This window comes from Triticum dicoccoides, chromosome 2B (assembly GCF_002162155.2).
Source record: "Triticum dicoccoides isolate Atlit2015 ecotype Zavitan chromosome 2B, WEW_v2.0, whole genome shotgun sequence".
NCBI lineage: Eukaryota > Viridiplantae > Streptophyta > Magnoliopsida > Poales > Poaceae > Triticum > Triticum dicoccoides.
In genome coordinates this window covers 30,841,534-30,856,844 of record NC_041383.1, presented here as the reverse complement: position 1 = coordinate 30,856,844, position 15,311 = coordinate 30,841,534, and the positions used below count along the sequence as shown (strand labels likewise).

The window sequence follows — 15,311 nt, the reverse complement described above, 5'->3', positions numbered from 1 at the left end:
GATTTGTGAGAGGCCGCCTACGCAAGATTTGACGGTATGCTAGCCCCCGGAGGCCGCCGGCCACAGTCGTAGACGTGCGAAGAGCAATCCGCGTAGAGGGAAGTGTTCAGATACTTCTCCATCACAAAAAATTATGAAAAATTACCATCAGTCCTATAGCACATGTGCCCACGTTGTGTAAAAAACTCATGATTTTATCGCGCTCCAAGTATTTAATAATATTCACGCTGCATCGTTACCGCAGAACGTCTACTACCGTTTCATTGCCGTCCGTGAGGGGGGCCACAACCCGGAGACGCGTGCCGCCTCTTCGGACATGCCACAACACCACCCCGCATGTATGAGGGCCCGGTACGACGCTCCGGTGGCATTGCTACCCCCCAGGGCCCCCGTCCCGGTTAACCCTGTAGCGTTTGACCACGGGATCTAGCCCTTTGACTTTGCACGGACGGGCTTTGACCAGTGGACCTCTCCACCCGGTTGTGTTAGGTCGGCCCAGAGGAACACTTTGGAGCAACATCCGGGCCAAACCCACAGCTACATCCACTCCGTGTAGACCCGACGCGTCCGTTTCCCCCCTCCAGGTGCCGGCGGGGGTGGCGTCCGTGAGGGGGGGGGGCACACCCCGGAGACGCGTGCTGGGCGTTTGCAACCGCCTCAACACTTCCAGATTTGTGAGAGGCCGCCTACGCAAGATTTGACGGTATGCTAGCCCCCGGAGGCCGCCGGCCACAGTCGTAGACGTGCGAAGAGCAATCCGCGTAGAGGGAAGTGTTCAGATACTTCTCCATCACAAAAAATTATGAAAAATTACCATCAGTCCTATAGCACATGTGCCCACGTTGTGTAAAAAACTCATGATTTTATCGCGCTCCAAGTATTTAATAATATTCACGCTGCATCGTTACCGCAGAACGTCTACTACCGTTTCATTGCCGTCCGTGAGGGGGGCCACAACCCGGAGACGCGTGCCACCTCTTCGGACATGCCACAACACCACCCCGCATGTATGAGGGCCCGGTACGATGCTCCGGTGGCATTGCTACCCCCAGGGCCCCCGTCCCGGCTAACCCTGTAGCGTTTGACCACGGGATCTAGCCCTTTGACTTTGCACGGACGGGCTTTGACCAGTGGACCTCTCCACCCGGTTGTGTTAGGTCGGCCCAGAGGAACACTTTGGAGCAACATCCGGGCCAAACCCACAGCTACATCCACTCCGTGTAGACCCGACGCGTCCGTTTCCCCCCTCCAGGTGCCGGCGGCGGCGGCGTCCGGGAGGGGGGGGGCACACCCCGGAGACGCGTGCTGGGCGTTTGCAACCGCCTCAACACTTCCAGATTTGTGAGAGGCCGCCTACGCAAGATTTGACGGTATGCTAGCCCCCGGAGGCCGCCGGCCACAGTCGTAGACGTGCGAAGAGCAATCCGCGTAGAGGGAAGTGTTCAGATACTTCTCCATCACAAAAAATTATGAAAAATTACCATCAGTCCTATAGCACATGTGCCCACGTTGTGTAAAAAACTCATGATTTTATCGCGCTCCAAGTATTTAATAATATTCACGCTGCATCGTTACCGCACAACGTCTACTACCGTTTCATTGCCGTCCGTGAGGGGGGCCACAACCCGGAGACGCGTGCCGCCTCTTCGGACATGCCACAACACCACCCCGCATGTATGAGGGCCCGGTACGACGCTCCGGTGGCATTGCTACCCCCCAGGGCCCCCGTCCCGGCTAACCCTGTAGCGTTTGACCACGGGATCTAGCCCTTTGACTTTGCACGGACGGGCTTTGACCAGTGGACCTCTCCACCCGGTTGTGTTAGGTCGGCCCAGAGGAACACTTTGGAGCAACATCCGGGCCAAACCCACAGCTACATCCACCCCGTGTAGACCCGACGCGTCCGTTTCCCCCCTCCAGGTGCCGGCGGCGGCGGCGTCCGTGAGGGGGGGGGGCACACCCCGGAGACGCGTGCTGGGCGTTTGCAACCGCCTCAACACTTCCAGATTTGTGAGAGGCCGCCTACGCAAGATTTGACGGTATGCTAGCCCCCGGAGGCCGCCGGCCACAGTCGTAGACGTGCGAAGAGCAATCCGCGTAGAGGGAAGTGTTCAGATACTTCTCCATCACAAAAAATTATGAAAAATTACCATCAGTCCTATAGCATATGTGCCCACGTTGTGTAAAAAACTCATGATGTTATCGCGCTCCAAGTATTTAATAATATTCACGCTGCATCGTTACCGCAGAACGTCTACTACCGTTTCATTGCCGTCTGTGAGGGGGGCCACAACCCGGAGACGCGTGCCGCCTCTTCGGACATGCCACAACACCACCCCGCATGTATGAGGGCCCGGTACGACGCTCCGGTGGCATTGCTACCCCCTAGGGCCCCCGTCCCGGCTAACCCTGTAGCGTTTGACCATGGGATCTAGCCCTTTGACTTTGCACGGACGGGCTTTGACCAGTGGACCTCTCCACCCGGTTGTGTTAGGTCGGCCCAGAGGAACACTTTGGAGCAACATCCGGGCCAAACCCATAGCTACATCCACTCCGTGTAGACCCGACGCGTCCGTTTCCCCCCTCCAGGTGCCGGCGGTGGCGGCGTCCGTGAGGGGGGGGGGGGCACACCCCGGAGACGCGTGATGGGCGTTTGCAACCGCCTCAACACTTCCCGATTTGTGAGAGGCCGCCTACGCAAGATTTGACGGTATGCTAGCCCCCGGAGGCCGCCGGCCACAGTCGTAGACGTGCGAAGAGCAATCCGCGTAGAGGGAAGTGTTCAGATACTTCTCCATCACAAAAAATTATGAAAAATTACCATCAGTCCTATAGCACATGTGCCCACGTTGTGTAAAAAACTCATGATTTTATCGCGCTCCAAGTATTTAATAATATTCACGCTGCATCGTTACCGCAGAACGTCTACTACCGTTTCATTGCCGTCCGTGAGGGGGGCCACAACCCGGAGACGCGTGCCGCCTCTTCGGACATGCCACAACACCACCCCGCATGTATGAGGGCCCGGTACGACGCTCCGGTGGCATTGCTACCCCCCAGGGCCCCCGTCCCGCCTAACCCTGTAGCGTTTGACCACGGGATCTAGCCCTTTGACTTTGCACGGACGGGCTTTGACCAGTGGACCTCTCCACCCGGTTGTGTCGGGTCGGCCCAGAGGGACACCGGGGAGCAACATCCGGGCCAAACCCACAGCTACATCCACTCCGTGTAGACCCGACGCGTCCGTTTCCCCCCTCCAGGTGCCGGCGGCGGCGCCGTCCGTGAGGGGGGGCACGCACCGGAGACGCGTGCTGGGCGTTTGCAACCGCCTCAACACTTCCAGACTTGTGAGAGGCCGCCTACGCAAGATTTTACGGTATGCTACCCCCCGGAGGCCGCCGGCCACAGTCGTAGACGTGCGAAGAGCAATCCGCGTAGAGGGAAGTGTTCAGATACTTCTCCATCACAAAAAATTATGAAAAATTACCATCAGTCCTATAGCACATGTGCCCACGTTGTGTAAAAAACTCATGATTTTATCGCGCTCCAAGTATTTAATAATATTCACGCTGCATCGTTACCACAGAACGTCTACTACCGTTTCATTGCCGTCCGTGAGGGGGGCCACAACCCGGAGACGCGTGCCGCCTCTTCGGACATGCCACAACACCACCCCGCATGTATGAGGGCCCGGTACGACGCTCCGGTGGCATTGCTACCCCCCAGGGCCCCCGTCCCGGCTAACCCTGTAGCGTTTGACCACGGGATCTAGCCCTTTTACTTTGCACGGACGGGCTTTGACCAGTGGACCTCTCCACCCGGTTGTGTTAGGTCGGCCCAGAGGAACACTTTGGAGCAACATCCGGGCCAAACCCACAGCTACATCCACTCCGTGTAGACCCGACGCGTCCGTTTCCCCCCTCCAGGTGCCGGCGGCGGCAGCGTCCGTGAGGGGGGGGGGGCACACCCCGGAGACGCGTGCTGGGCGTTTGCAACCGCCTCAACACTTCCAGATTTGTGAGAGGCCACCTACGCAAGATTTGACGGTATGCTAGCCCCCGGAGGCCGCCGACCACAGTCGTAGACGTGCGAAGAGCAATCCGCGTAGAGGGAAGTGTTCAGATACTTCTCCATCACAAAAAATTATGAAAAATTACCATCAGTCCTATAGCACATGTGCCCACGTTGTGTAAAAAACTCATGATTTTATCGCGCTCCAAGTATTTAATAATATTCACGCTGCATCGTTACCGCAGAACGTCTACTACCGTTTCATTGCCGTCCGTGAGGGGGGCCACAACCCGGAGACGCGTGCCGCCTCTTCGGACATGCCACAACACCACCCCGCATGTATGAGGGCCCGGTACGACGCTCTGGTGGCATTGCTACCCCCCAGGGCCCCCGTCCCGGCTAACCCTGTAGCGTTTGACCACGGGATCTAGCCCTTTGACTTTGCACGGACGGGCTTTGACCAGTGGACCTCTCCACCCGGTTGTGTTAGGTCGGCCCAGAGGAACACTTTGGAGCAACATCCGGGCCAAACCCACAGCTACATCCACTCCGTGTAGACCCGACGCGTCCGTTTCCCCCCTCCAGGTGCCGGCGGCGGCGGCGTCCGTGAGGGGGGGGGGGCACGCCCCGGAGACGCGTGCTGGGCGTTTGCAACCGCCTCAACACTTCCAAATTTGTGAGAGGCCGCCTACGCAAGATTTGACGGTATGCTAGCCCCCGGAGGCCGCCGGCCATAGTCGTAGACGTGCAAAGAGCAATCCGCGTAGAGGGAAGTGTTCAGATACTTCTCCATCACAAAAAATTATGAAAAATTACCATCAGTCCTATAGCACATGTGCCCACGTTGTGTAAAAAACTCATGATTTTATCGCGCTCCAAGTATTTAATAATATTCACGCTGCATCGTTACCGCAGAACGTCTACTACCGTTTCATTGCCGTCCGTGAGGGGGGCCACAACCCGGAGACGCGTGCCGCCTCTTCGGACATGCCACAACACCACCCCGCATGTATGAGGGCCCGGTACGATGCTCCGGTGGCATTGCTACCCCCCAGGGCCCCCGTCCCGGCTAACCCTGTAGCGTTTGACCACGGGATCTAGCCCTTTGACTTTGCACGGACGGGCTTTGACCAGTGGACCTCTCCACCCGGTTGTGTTAGGTCGGCCCAGAGGAACACTTTGGAGCAACATCCGGGCCAAACCCACAGCTACATCCACTCCGTGTAGACCCGACGCGTCCGTTTCCCCCCTCCAGGTGCCGCCGGCGGCGCCGTCCATGAGGGGGGGGCACACCGCGGATGTGAGGGGGGTCACTCTCTGGAGACGGGTGTCGGGCGTTTGCAACTGCCACAAAACTTCTGTCGGCATAACTGTTTTTGATTTTAATAAAATATAAGGATCTATATTTAAAAGAACATGACCGCACATTATTAACGTGCTCGAAAAAATACAAACTATATATATATATATTCATAATATATGAAAAAAATACAAACTACATATATATTCATATGTATGTTTATATTTAACATGCTACATGTTAGTTGATATAATAATACACAAAAAACATTAAAAAATATGTACGAAAAAAAATCTAACTATGCCGACGGCCTAGATCCGACCAGCGTGCCGCGGATCACTGACGTGGCAGATATGCCGACGGCAGCCGTCGGCATAGCCTCTGCATGGTGCGGCCTGGATCAATGACGTGGCCTGCGGACCTATGCCGACGGCCCCCCGTCTAGGCCGTCGGCATAGCTCTGACGCCGTTTGCCAGGGGGTGGCCGGGCCCCACGTGTATGCCGACGGCCTTCGTAAGCCGACGGTAGCTGTCGGCGTATATGTAGCTAGGCCGACGGCCGTTCTATGCCGACGGGTGCCGTCGGCTTATCTCTGCGTAGCCCGACGGCCTTTGTACGCCGACGGCCAGAACCAGGCTGTCGGCATATCTCCGGAGAAGCCGACGGGGGCCGTCGGCATTGTTCTGGCCGTCGGGGTATGGCCCTGTTCCGGTAGTGTCCCGCGGTGGTTCCGGCTCGCACGATCTACCTCGCTGGCAATTTTACTCGGCGCTGTCAAACATCCAGCCACTCATCCCTTCCCACGTTGCTTTTTGGTGGTACAGTCAATGACGGGTGGGGCTCTTTTCCTTCCAAGCCCAGCTGTGTAGTGTGCCTGGGCATATCCTACGTGAGAAAAGAGGCTCTGCAGCTAGCGTGGGGTTCCCACGGTGAAACCTAGCCCCCGCGTTCACTCCACCGCTGCGCCGCCTCCTCCTCCCCTCAACTTCTCTCCTCATCCGTCCCAGCGTGAGGGCGCCGCCGCTCATCTCTTTCTTCCAGCCCACTCTCCTCCGCGGATCCTCTCCCGCGTCCGTCCCGGCGGGGCCGGCGACCTGCAGCCAAAGGTGACGAGGGTGACGGCGGCAGCGCTCGATTCCCTGTAGGAGAGAGAGAAGATGAGAGGGAGAGAGAAGAGGAAGAAGAGGAGGGAGAAAGAGAAAGGACAGAGGAGATGTAGGTGCGTTGGTTGGCGGGAGATGGTCATTGGCCGCCGGCGAGGTCAGGCGGGGCCTAGCAGTTGGTTCCAGATCCAAGTAGGGGAGGACGGGTCTTCGAGGTTGGTGGATGAGCAGGGGAGGCCGGCAGACTGGGGGAGGACCGGAGGAGTAGCGAACCGGGAGCCATGGAGAGGCCAGCATCGGGGAAAAGAAGCTGTGGGGCCAGCGGTTCCGTCATGGTGGTTTGGAGGGAGAGGGAGGAGGTCATCGACGAGAGAAGAAGTCCGGCCCTGCTTCATCATGGAGGACGCTGTCCAGCGGCACGGCTACTCGTCCTCCTCCGCCTCTTCTTCCCTAGACCATGGATTTGTGGCGTGTTGTGTTGTTTCACTTTGTCACTAGACAATGGCTCCTGCTCTATCCAATTTTGTCCTCTTTTATGCCTGCACTACCCTAGCAATGAGCTGCATACAAGGAGGCATAGAGAGAGATGTGGGAGGGAGGCATGCACGGGGATGCAGCGATTCTCTATGGTGATATTCGTTTATGCGCTCCCACACATGTCTTCATATATCCTCTTTTTTCCGCCCCGGCGATATGACAGTCTTGCCTTTGTCCGCCATAGCTGCCGCCGTTGCATGGCTATCTCGGCATTGATGAGATTGCTGGCGGCGAACAAACCAGCCTGTGACACGTTAGTAGATGATCAATGCTCCGTTGGTTCGCCGCCATCCATCCACCCCCTTCTAAAATCTGAATTTCAGAATGATGGTAGATTCTGAAATCTGAATTTCGAATGCTGGATAGATTCTAAATTTGTCATAGTGCACACATTGGCCTATGTTTCTTCTTTTCTCCTTTCTGAGAAGCAATCCATTTTGCTGTATCCAGGAGGCGTGCACGACGCTCTTTAGAGTAAGAATTTGGTATAGAGATCATAATATATCTTTGTATAAAGTAAAAACATCAATTGTTCTCGAAGGTGACGTAGTTGTTTACAGGGAGAGGAATACAAGCTATTTCGGTCTGAGTAGTCTGAATTTCTGCAGATGGCATCATGGTTTGGAGCAACAATAATACCATTTGGATTGGTTGGAGAAGACGATATCTGTGATGCAAGTGCAACCTCAAAAGATATGTTATCTTACTATGTTATCCCCTTGATTATCTAATGTCTAGAAACAATGTTTTTCACCTCAAATGTTGTTAGACTACAATGATCTTATTTAGCTCCAGTTTTATGATATCCATGACAACAAGCTAAATGAAGAGGGCCTAAAGCTAAGGTATTTTTTATTGTATTTTAGAAGCAAAATAATAATAGTTTTCCCAAATACTTTGTCCATGAGAATCAAAGATCTTTATTTACCATATTGTTTTCACAGGACTGATTTTATGGGAGAGATAAAGAATAAAGATATGCAGCATGTAGTGCTTAAGCCAAAACTGCCAGGAAGATTTTACATTTTTACTTCATCTTTGGGGAGCCTATTGAAACAAAAGGTAACCAGCTGCACTAGCAAATAGTAATCTGAAAAGATATCTACATGTTCTCGTGGCAAGTCAACATACGTTGCCCTGTTATCCTTTTTAGATAATCAAAAAATGAGTCGGATGCAGGCGTATTTCGGAGAGCCCATGTCTGATTAGGTTTGCTTCTTGTGTTTTCGATCGGTTTACTTGTTTGCATAGGGAGGGAGAAGGAGTTAAAAGATAAAGAGAAGGCCCATCACCTCTATTTGCATGTCAAATCTGAAGTGGAGAGCTGTATCAAGTATCTGAAGAGGAGAGAGGAGGATCCCTACAGGAGTACACTATCCAGTCTTCTCTATATATGAGGCAGCTCATGGTTCTGATGCAGAAATACCCACATTTGAACCCTGAGTCTGAGATGATCACTTTTGTCATTAGCTGGGATCCAAACCAATTGTTTATATTGTTCATGTTAATCTTTTATATACATAGTTTTTCTATTTACCTCAAATTAATTGAGGTTCATTCAAATTAGAAGGGTTGATAAATATTTAAAACTAAGTTCAGAACTGTAAATTTCTATGTGAAGTATTAGTGGATTTACTAAGCAAGGGCTCTCATTCCACTAAATGTTCTTTTGTTAACTTCTACCACTATATTGTGCTAAAGGTCAATCAAAGAAACTAAGCACACATTTTCTATCTACTTTCAGTGTGTGAGGATTGATTTTTGAAGGCATGTTATATTCAGACTTAACTTAAATCTATTTTTTCTTTAGCATTCATTGAAGCTCTTATTTTATTTCCCTTTGGGTAAGCCAAGGACGCCTACTACAACTCGAAGAAATTTCAACAAATGAAAATTTATGTATTACCAAAGAAAACACGAACACACATGAAACCAGCCTCCAATTAAAAGCAGACCAACTTGCATCAGGCACACACTACTGCCCACAGAGTTAAAACTCCCCAAAACATAGCCTGCATTGAATAGGAATTGAGCAAAGGCAAAAGCTACTCACTGATGCACCACGTGCGGTCGGGGACGACGAGCAAAACAAGTCTTGAGCTCCATGAGGAAGATGTTCAGCCAGAAGGTCGCCGTCCATCGGGCGCGAGACGTCTGCGTGTGCCTCCCGCTTGATCCTCTTGGTCGATGTTGTGGCGCGAGAAGAACAAGACACCGGGTGCACGGGAGCAGACCGTGTTCATCTCCCTGTCCACCTCCAACTGCAAAATCCCCTGCTCCCCCACAAGCACCACCACGTCGACTACCGCTCCTAGGCACAGATCCGGCAGAGGTCGCGCTGGTGCGCTCTGCAAATCCCATAACCTCCACATCTGTCGCCGAGCGGGTGGGCTAGCGTAGGCTTTGTTGCTGCAGCGAAGGCCTTGGCCGGTCGCCTCCTTCCGCACGAGCCACGATCTTGTCGAGATCGCACGCGGCGCATGCAGTCTTGGCTTCGGTCTCTGGGAGAGCTCAGTTTCTGGCGTCCGAGAGCACGAACGAGGAGGAGGGCGCCGGCTACCGGCGGGACTCCGGCAGGTCGGGTCGCAGGCGAGCGGCTGCAGCGGCAAGCACGATCACGCGCGAGAGAGAGGAGTGGGTGATGCGGTCAGTCACTAGAGAAATGATTTGGGGAAGATGCGCTGGATCCCTCTCGTCCTCTCTCTCTCTCTCTCTCTCTCTCTCTCTCTTCCCTTGCGACGTGTTGCATCTCTCTCTTCCCTTGCGACGTGTTCATCCTCATGCAACGTGCCATGCACAGATTCGCACGCGTCCATCCTACGGCAACAACAACGTTCTCTTGGAAGTGGCAAAAATCAGGTACGTTACCACGGACCGCTGCCGTCACTGTCGACGAAATCACGGCTGTGCTGTAAGGTTCAGCCTTGCTGCTTGCAGTTTATGCCTGCTTATCTTATTTATGATCCTTTATGTGAAGAAGCAGCAACGACTTCATTTGTTTTCTTGTGTAATAGTCATGAGAGTTCACACTTTGATTTTGTTGAACCATAGAAGTACAAAATTTGATGAAGCCATACAACTGGTAGATGGTTCAGCAAAGCATATATTTGTAATGTTGCTCAGGAACGCAAATAGTGTGGTCCTTTTGTATTCAACAAAATTAGTGGTGTATTTGGCTGGTATAAGAAAGATAGTGCAATTTCCACAGATAGTGTTATATTTGCATGATATTAATTTAAAGGTGTTGTCGAAAGTAAGCCGATGAGAGTATAAATGCACGAATTAGCCGATGTCTCGCTCCAATAACAGGAGAAATGACGGAAAATGGGAGGGAGATGGTGAGATGGGCATTGGGCAGTCGTCTGCAAATGCCCGTCACTCCGTATTGGGCGGATCAGACGCAAGGTGCGTAGCTAATCAATTGTTTTTGGGCAGCATGACGCAATTGATACATCCAAATGGATCAAAATTAATTAACCATGTTAATGAATACATCTTTATATTCACTATTTTAGTGAATGCGTGTTGTTGAAACTTTTCAAAAATAAATCTGTTTTTTCTAATGAATGTGAAATGTAGCCCAACTAATATTTGAGAGGTAAATTAATATTCGGTCATAGAAATTGATATGTACTGCTATTTTTTCTTACTATGTGTTCATGCCTTCCAGTCCAAATAGACAACTTCAGAACAATTGTTCTTGCTCTTTAGTTCTTAATCTGTAATTTCCTTTATAAATATGATGAAAGTTAAATTGAAAAGATTGCCTGAACAAAGACACGTGGTACTCATCGACGGCGACGAAAGCATGGTCACTAGCTTCAGCAAAATCGAATCCCAAGTAGGACAAACTTAACATATATACACTTCACATCCATACGGACTCTGCTGCCCGTCAATTGTTTAATGCTACACTTCTACTAACACCTTGGTCCAAATTCAGTTTGGCCTGTCGAGCACGTCTCTGGACATGCCCGGCATGGATGACTACCTGCAGCTGCAGCAGGACTTTGTTGCTTGTGCAGTCCGCGCCAAGCTTGGTTGCGCCACTCACCCGAGAAGCACCGCTAAGAGGGTTAGTTAGTTTCTTGCTACATTTTTGGTGTTTGTCTTTGTGCCACATGTTTGTACTAAATATTTCTTTGCTTATGATGTTTAGTAAAGAAGAACAAGGATTAGCAAGATGCTAAGGAGGCTGCAAGACCTTGTGCCCAACATGGTCAAGGTAACTAAATCAGTTGAACTGATGCACACTGTCAATTCTGTCACCACATAGAGATGAAATTTTCACCATGAATTACAGAAGCTCATACTCTCTAAAGTACTAAAACCGACGACTACAAGCCTGTGTATTTAGTGATATAAACTAAATGCTAAAGTACTAAAACTATCGATTCTAATCGAAACTGGAAGTGTTGCCCACCGAAATTCAGAACCTTGGTAGTTGTCGAAGACTTGGACCTTAGTTATTTCAGATTTCAGGATTGCATTTGTGCAGAAATTCTGTTGGAGAAGTCATGCAATACAGACATATTAACAAGATTCTTCTTGAATATGCGGCAAACTAATACTTCAGGCACGATGGATATTGATGTAGACTATATCAAAGTGTTGCAGGACCAACTTGAGGTATGGTCCACACAGACACAACAGTTATATAGCACACGCTTCCAGAGGCCTTGTTAAAAATATCATTTTCCACTACATATTAACATGTTTCATTAATTTTTAGACAAGTACAAACTGATTAAGTAATAAAAAGACATTTGTTACCAAATAAGAAATGATAAGATGTAGTGTTTATTATGTTAAAATGGTTTATGCGCTTATTATCCAAGGTCTGGTTTATGCTTATTGGGTATGCAATGTGATTGTGTTTCATAATTGTCCACTGCACCATTGGATAATAGCTAAGGTAATAAGGAATTTTACTTTGATCGAAGATCTGATAGATGTCATATATGTGATCTTGGAATTTTGATAGGTGTCTGTTGACAAACATGCAAGATATATCGTCTGTGTTTCCAACCCACATGGTTTTGGCCACATTAGCTTGATCAGAGATGTGAGGAATATATCAATCGTTTCTCGTGGTAGTTTCCATTTTTTTTGTTTCATACATCTCCAGTTCGTTACTTTTTAGTTCCCAATATGCTACCTAAATGCAGATTGTATATGCATCCTCTGTAGAATAACATATACATGTAGTGTGTTAATTTTTTAGAAACTGAAGATTAGTACAAATTATATGGTTTTATTTTTTGGTCAAAAGTTTGATTTATGCAGTACATCTATTGTTTCTTGATACATTTCGCATATTCAGCTTTTGCCCTTTTGTCCTAGAGATGTTAGGTTTCACAATGTGCCAGTTTAATGTCTGCTGTTGGGCCTCTCTTACACATGATTGAGCTTTTTCCCTTTTGTCTTCGATTTTGCTTTCAGAGGTTCTTAGTGCTAAAAGCATTATTGTTCTACGTTTTAGATGTACTGGTCATGCCACTCTTTTTTCCCTTGCTCCGTACCTAAAGCGTTAGTCAGACTGTTTGGGCTGAACTTTGATTTTGTAGCACTTATTCCATGTGAGGCAGATAGCATATTGATGTCATCCGGAAATAATAGTGTCATCTCAACTTCTATAGAAGAATCAAGCAGAGGTGGCTACTGGTTTATGATGTCACCATAAATAATAGTGACATTTGTTCTGTATCCTGCTTGTAGTGAGTTGCTATCGATTTATTAGTTATAGAGACAAAATAAATTTGAAAGGGTGAATTTTATCAAATCCATGTTGTGCTTCCAAGTCCGAAGACTGGAGAAAATGTAATTCTCTTTGACCTCTCTTTTACTAATCCTTTGAGAAATATTTGGAATACTTCTTCCATATTCAGATGGAATGCATATAGTCAGTGACATGCTTTTGAATTCACATAGACAGTTCATCATAGAAAATACAGTACACTATATTTTGCGTTATATATGGATTTAGAATACATCATTACTATTTTATCAACCATTCTTACTGGTTTCTAATCATGATATTGGGCATACCATTACTTTTCCTCTACAGGAAGATGACTACCTGATAGTAATTCCTTATGCCCACATATTGGACCTTATGCTAAAAACTTTAAAGTTGCCCCCTGCAAGTTACTATCACAAGATATGTCCGGGCGGCAAGAACGTGTGACCGTTACTTTCAATTCTTCCTTGCAATTGCTTGATGGTTTGCTTGTTCCGACCTCAATATCGGGTGCAATTTTAGATGGCTATGAAGATGCAGAAGACAATGCTGCTATCGAAGCTATTAGGCACATGGAAAATGCATATGGCAGAGAAATGAGAGACTACCACTACACTAATGTCAAGAGGCTAGAAAATCAACTCAAGCACCTGGTCAGATAGTTAGTAGCAGCGAATGAGACAATCAAGAAGCTACGCAAAGGGTGGCACTACACCGTCAGATATATGAGTTCGTATTGTACTCAAATACAAAACACAATGACTGCTCGACACTTCAGAGGGAAGGATAACACCAAAGGGCTTATAAAAGCAGCACTTGCAAGCATTTAAAAACTGACACAGAGGCTACGCTATATTGGTATGAAGTCTGAACAGCGCCTAGAGACTACAAGAGATAGCTTTTGGTAAACTTCGGTCAATATGCGCTCATCAGCACGCTTGTAAGGTTAGTAGAAGAGCTACCTTTTGTTTTATATCAAGCAGCATGGTATATTTTTCATTTTGGAGCATTCTAAGTAAGATATGTATAGCAGGTAGCATTCCATTGCTGCCTCTTTGGTGAAAAGCAGTGTTGACAAAAGGGCCACCATCACTAGAGGCTGGAACGACTTCTTCCATCAGACGCACATGGAGGAAGGTCAAGCATATGCTTTCGCCTTCAAATGCACTTCCAAGGGACTGCGCCTGATTGTCTAATCAAGTTGCACGAGCCCCTTATTATATAGCATTAGTATACATGCCTACCAAGACTTCTATCTTTATCATGCTTTTGAATCTTATGTAATCACTTAAGACCATCCTGTGCATTTAACTGTCGGGCATTTGCTACTTAGACTGTTGTCTGGTGCGCTTCTGAACCAATATATGCTTTTGTCTTCAAGTGCACGTCCAAGGACCTCTGCATAATTGTCTATCAGTATCACTTGCTTGCTGCATGCAGTATCATGAGCTGTGCTTTGGCAGCAACAATACTTTAAAAAACCTTCCTTTGCCTACTGCATGTTCTTTGCTCATTGCAACTATGCAAGCTCTACTTTTTGAAATTCTTAGTGTAAAGATTTCTTATCAAGAATGTTTGCTCAAGAGAGTCCAGATGCATGCCAATGCCAACTGAAAAGGCTCTTATATATGTTTAAATCTGTATCTACATATTTCAATGCAAACTCCTCCAATACCTTCCTTGCGCTCGGCCTTTGCGCCATGGGCGCAACGTGTCATCTAGTATATATAACACACCAATGGAGCACCCAGTGTGAACCAAGCAGCCAGTGTGGGTAACTTGCAGTTTCCATGTAGTTACCAATGTCATGCGTGTCAGCGCAGTGAATCAGTTTGCAACGCAGGCATGTCATTGGCAGCCGTCGAGCATGGGAAGCATTGCGATCAGTTCAATAAGAATAAGCACAAATTGAAGAATTCAGTTTCTAGCGAGATCAACTTTTCAGAATGTTGCCTCAGTTTCGACTGTCTATTCTGTGCACATAGATATGTTCACTTCCAGTTGTCGTAATTTTAGAACCGCATGAGTGAAATTTTGAGCATATATGTAATTATCCACTTGTAAAACTGAATGTATGCCCGATGTTCTATATTTATGCAATACACACTCTAGCTGTGCATGGATTCAAACTGAGGAATGACAATTGCGAGAGTTGGCTAGGGCGTTTTCCCGTTTGGAATGAACTCTATAATTGGCGATTTAGCCAGCATGTCATGGTAATGGAAAGCAATGTGTTAATTAAAAAGTGTACATCTAAGTGCTATGCTGCGCCAGCACAACTACATCCCTGCCAAATTATAAAACGTTTTGTTAGACCATTTTAGCCTACCAAACCATCTTATAATTTGGAACAGACGTAAGTAGCTTATAATATCTTGAAATGGTAGTAGTTCTGTCCACATGAGCTAGTTAAGATTATTTGGCTATTCCTCACGAAAAGAGATTATTTGGCTCCTTGATTGACGTGAAGCATGTGTAGTGGCCCTGTTCCAATGCCCAACGCCAGAGGCACTCGAACTCCTGCACTGCCCCGGCCAAAAATTCAAGACTTTCTTTTTTAAGATCAATAGCAGGCGACCTCCCAGATTGCAATACTTAGAACGAATGAAAGCCTGGACA

The 15,311-nt window shown here is 48.4% G+C and overlaps 1 pseudogene; it reads left to right on the top strand.

Moving 5' to 3' along the window:
• Nucleotides 1-8,467, top strand: part of LOC119360323 — a 130,930-nt pseudogene extending 122,463 nt beyond the window's left edge.
• Nucleotides 8,468-15,311: the final 6,844 nt, after the last annotated feature.